Source organism: Cyprinodon variegatus, unplaced genomic scaffold, assembly GCF_000732505.1.
Source record: "Cyprinodon variegatus isolate N-32 unplaced genomic scaffold, C_variegatus-1.0 Scaffold952, whole genome shotgun sequence".
Taxonomy (NCBI): Eukaryota; Metazoa; Chordata; class Actinopteri; order Cyprinodontiformes; family Cyprinodontidae; genus Cyprinodon; species Cyprinodon variegatus.
Genome location: NW_015151405.1, coordinates 1 through 5437, shown reverse-complemented (window position 1 = coordinate 5437; position 5437 = coordinate 1). Strand labels below are relative to the sequence as shown.

The 5437-nt window shown below is 39.4% G+C and overlaps 1 long non-coding RNA gene across 1 annotated transcript; it reads right to left on the bottom strand.

The window, feature by feature from the left end:
* Positions 1 to 3157: 3157 nt before the first annotated feature.
* LOC107100268 lies at positions 3158 to 3973 on the bottom strand. Its single transcript, XR_001481992.1, has 3 exons — positions 3911 to 3973; positions 3526 to 3815; positions 3158 to 3452 (listed from the first exon to the last, which is right to left on the bottom strand). It is a non-coding gene; the product is annotated as an uncharacterized LOC107100268 (long non-coding RNA).
* Between the last annotated feature and the right edge of the window lie 1464 nt (positions 3974 to 5437).

Here is a 5437-nt window from a genome sequence, read left to right as displayed (position 1 = left end):
GTTCTGGACACAGATTTTTTTTTTTTTCATGTCTCTCCACATGCATGTGTGCACGCAGAGCAACTCTGCTAAAGGGGAATAATAACACCACTTTTAGCAGTGGAGCAAGTTGGATTAAAAGCCCTCATAGAATGTGCAGCTTCTAGCTAGCAGAGGAAAAGTGCTTCTTCTAAGGTGGTTAATGCTCATCCCACAATAAAGGAGCTGAAACCTGGTGTTTCTCTTGAAGGTGCACAATAAACAGCAAGGAAAGCATTCACAAATAAGGCTTCCCTTAGTACTTCAAAATGAGTTCAAAGAAAGAAAGAAAACAAGAGAAAAAAATAGCTGATTTTTAATGCCTTATTACATTAACCTAATTCAGAACCTAAAAGAAGCATTGATGCAAGTTTTGCTCTTTTTGTACAGACTCGACTGTACTTGATTAGAAACATCAGACTCGGACCCCATGTTCTACTTTAATAAGCCATTTATACAAGAACCATACTTTATGGAAACAGAATTTTAACTGTAGGTCTTTCAACTACTATCTGGCAGCAAATAATTAAATATTTTCTATATTAGATTTAGGGATTCCTGCAATACAAAAATTTAAAACTAGCAGTAATCTCACAGTAACCCAGTGTCAATTATTTATATTGCAGTGTTCTTTTTTCCTGTTTCAGGTCAAGTAGGATTAACAAAACATATTCTATTTATTAAAAAACATGAATGAACCCGGAGACACAAGGTTAATCATGAGGAATTGTTATCTCTACAAGAAACTAAACTATATAAAGGCTGAGAATCCTCTGAGTGGCTCATATAGGTTGATAAAAAAAGGCAAATAATGATTAGTTGCTGCTGTTAAAATCCCCCAGCAAATAAAGACAGGTGTGCAACCTGCCACAGCTCGGCCACACCCCCCCCCCATCGGATTGTTTGGGAAGAGGAACCTCACACCCAGACCACACCCATTAAAAGAATGAAAATTGTGTCATTTTTGTCAAACATTTAGGCCTCCTTCCATAATATTCACCTCCCAAAAGAACCAATAGGATTTCTACAAACCCATATGTCTGTTGTCATTTTTTTCATGATGATGTTGTGTTTTATTAGAGTGTGGGGATGATGTTGTTCTTGTATGGGTCTTATCTAGTTTTAAGTTGGGGCACCATTGAGATTCTGGTGGTACATAGATAATGTATAATTTTGCACAGTGTCTTCAACCAGAGGCTTCTTCAGATCTGCTATCAAAAAAGGCCGCTACAGGAGACCCTTCCCGCCTGCACCCATTGGCATCTACAACATTTTGAAGAATCATATGAGTAACAACACCATCAAAATTTCTGAATAACACTAAATAGTTTGCATTGATACTATTTACAATACAAGCAAATAACATTTCTTTTTACCCTAAAAGGCTAGGGACAGTGCTCATATCTGCCAATGATTTTATGAGGTGCAAAACTTTCTGCAACTTCACTATTTCTACAGCAGAAGACCAGCAAGAAAACTCATTTTCACCGAATACCAAAAGTCAGTTTCCAGTAATTAATGCTGACAACAACACTCTGTGACATGAAAAGCTGTTATTAAGACAGGAAGACTCAGCTGTTTTTAAATTAGTAAGATGTTTGAAAATAAAGGCAAAGGAAATATAAAGGGTGTATAAAGCTTCCCATACTGCAAATGTAGAACTGATCTTATCTCACACAGTGTGACATCCCCTCTGTTTCTAAATAATTAATGATACACCATTGCGAAAAGGCTTCTTAAGAATTTTTATAAAACCAATAAATTATTTATTTTCCAATACAAATAAAAACAGTTAGGGTCCTTTTTCTGATCAAAATATTTCAAATAGTGTTATTTATTTTTTAAAGGTTTAGAATCTTATGATGCCAAACTTTGACATTTGAAGGTGTGCAAAATAAAAAAAAGATAAGATATACTATAATTCCTTTAAGTTGATTTTTTGATATTTGTACTGATACCTCCGTCCCAAAGCCTAAGGAATTTTAGAGATGTGCTGCTTTCAAGAAATAATTGAGTGATTTTATCAGAGATATTTCAACTTGTTCAACAAGAAGGAAAATATCTATTTGTTGTTATCAATAATAATGAAATTAAAACTGGCTAAAATAGATACAGTATCGGAACTCTACATAATCAGTGATCAGAGAATAGCTATAAAATCTATTTGTCTTTTAATAGGGAGTTAACAGGTTCTAAACTCCAACAACAATTAAATGCACTATAAGTAATACATGTTGCACACATCATAACAAGCAAGGATGGTTTAAAAGGTGCATTACCCAAACTGTGGGCTTCCTTTTCTTAACAGAGCTAAATTCTCAGGCCATCTTGTTTATTTCTCATGTTCTAACCATTTAAAAGTTGTCTGACCTCCCAGTAAGAGACCAAGCTCGCTTCTTTGCCAACTTGTTTTTGTGGATCTAAGACAAAGAGTTGCATTTGATTGCAGGCCCAGAGCTTAGGCTATGTCACTGTGCTGCATTTTCATCATAGCCATGACATTAGTCATGTTTTAAAATGTGCACTACATTACAAAGGATGATCATGCTTAAGAGCTGAATAAACTGGTCCTTGTTGTCATGGTTTTAAGGTGTTTGGCCCACATGCAGACACAGTCAGAGAACAAGAAGCAGAGAACTACGTGAGCTGCAGGCGAGGTTCGGAAAATCAGAGTTAGGAGTAGGGATGGGAATCGAAAACCGGTACCTGTTCAGAACTGGTTATGTGTGCTCCAATTCCATGGCACCGTTTGGCAGCTCGCCTAATCATTCTCTTAACGGTTCCAGGCAGCACCAAAGCCTAGCGCTGGGCGGCACGACTTATGTTACGCTTGTCACAATTACATCCGTGGAAGGAAATACATCGAACATGCAGAAACACCTGTGCACACAACATGGCATACATTTTAACGAATGCTGTGCTTTTGATGCTTCCGGACAGAAGCTAAAGTTACGACCAGCATGGAAGGCAACTCTAGTGGTATGAGGCTAGTTTTATATCACTGGCTGTGTTTAATGTGGTTCCTAGTAAATAATATGCCATTTCTGGAAATAAACCCATTTCCTACTTCTCTTTGGGGTTATTAAACGTGCTACGAAGTTGCTCCGCAGTTTAGGGAGCGAGAGAAAGGTGACGCTTGTTTATTTAAATCAGGGGGAGATTCGATTACAGTTTATTTCCCGAAATTGTACATTAAACTGAGGCCTTCTCAATTAGATTTTGATGACTGTGACAAGACGGGTTGCCTGGCTGGCTCAGAGGCTGGCAGCTCCCGTTCACTGGCTTCTGTTTTCACAGAGGCAGGCAGAAATAGAATGTCCCAGGCGAAGGTAGATGAATGTCACTGTGCACTTACCAAGTTCATTGTTTCACAGAATCAATAAGGGAATCAAAATCGTGAAAATGTTATCAATTCCCAACTCTAGGTAGGAGCACTGCGGGAGGAAAGAGGAAACTGATTAACACTAGTAGAGTTAGGGAGATCTGCCCTGATGCCCCTTCGCTTACCTTCAGAAAGAAGGGATTCTGCGACTCACTGCTTTCCGATGGGAGGAGATGGCTGAGCGACAGGTGAGCTAGCCAATGGTACATAAGCGGGAGCCCGAGCAGCACCAAAGCGGAGACAGGTTTGAAAGGCAGCTGAAGGAACGAGAGTGAATCCAGGAAAGGGGGGTCTCTTGTCTGGCTCAGTAACATCAAGGGGGCTTGAGGGGAACGCCAGAGCAGAATCTGGGCATCTAGGATTCAGGAACCAGTCCTCAGCGCACGGAGGGGGGAGAAATCCAGAGCACGATGAACTGAGAGAGACAGGAGAATAGAGTTAGAATTAGGAAACGAAACGTTTAACTCACAGGAACAAAAAACTGTTGACTGGAGGGTGGTCTAGGCGTACCACAACCGGCATAACACTCTGGCATCCTTCAGCTGACTGAAAACTCCTTTTAAGCTCCAGCAGAGCAGCCCCAACAATCTGCAGGTGCGGGGCCACGCCCACCCGTGAACAACAGCCCACTGTGGAAAAGAATCAGCAGAGCACAGAACATAGAATCCTGACACTTGTCAACACTTACGTTAATCTAAGTCTCTATAATCCAAACACCCGTAACCAAGACAGATGACAAGCTCTGGCTAAGACCACTTTAACCAGTTTCTTCCCAAAAAATTTTGTGCACAAAGAGCACAAAAAAGAGGAAGCCTTTAAAGCAGACAAAACTATTGGTTTTGACAAAAAATTAACAAATCACTCACATCCGCCAGATTGAAGATTATACACGGCTGCTGGCATCTGGGTGAAAGCAAAACAAATGCATGTGATGAAAAAAAGTTTAAAATTATATGATTGGGGGAGCAGAAAGACCTGTTTATATTTGATGTGTCAACATATTGATAGATGCATTGATAGATGGATAGATGCAATATGATAGATGTGCAGACAACATCTAAAGATTTAGCTACTACAAAGCAAATGTATTGAAGCAAGCTTTCAACTATGTTTTCCTCTCTCTATCTTGAAATCCTGAAAATAAAGGCAACTGGTACACACAATGCTGACCCCTTCAACTGTGACGAAGGCATTGCAGTCCTCAGTAACATCATATCAATGATAAACCCACCAAGAACACCCAGAAACTGCAGCAGGCTGAGCTCCGGCAGGAACAAGCAGCACTAAAACTTACAGAGAGGCAGAAAACAGGACGTTGCAACACAGAAGGAACACTCTGATAAATACATTGCCTCACAATCAAGAAAAAAAACCCTGAAACATTGAGAATGTGGTGCAGTTCATTTTATAAGGCATGACAAATTGTTCAGCTGCAGAACACTAACTGCACTCACTGGTGTGTGCGAAGCATACAGGAAAATCATTTACAGCTTCGGGTTGTAATTTAGGCTGCCTTGTTTGTTGTTGAAGAAATTCTGTAGCTCAATCAAAAAGGTACTCAGTGCCAGAATTGTCGTTGTGCGGATCTGAATTCTGTTTACTCTGCTGAAACGCCTGCTAAACCACCAGTTCTCACAGGCAGGAAAACATCACGCTCACTCGAATGAACAAAAACCACAGCACTGCTTCTGTACAATAACTGGAACAACCGTCATTCATATAACAGCTCAAATAGGCATCTTTCTTTTATACTGTTTTCATTTCTGCTCTGGTGCTCTTACGAGATTTATGTGATAATGTGATGGTTGAATTAAGGTTGGAATAAATCATAAAGTCAAACTCTCATTATAGGATTTATCAAATGTTGCTAAAACTGCAGTTAACCAACTGTGTTTAAGTATCACACTGTGATATATTAGAAATGCTGGATTTAAAGCTTTATTGTTTGTAATTTGGTATTTCATAACCCATTTAGACATGGACTGATCAAGGTTGGACTTGCTTACACTGATTTCTAGTTTGACTTGCTGATTTTGA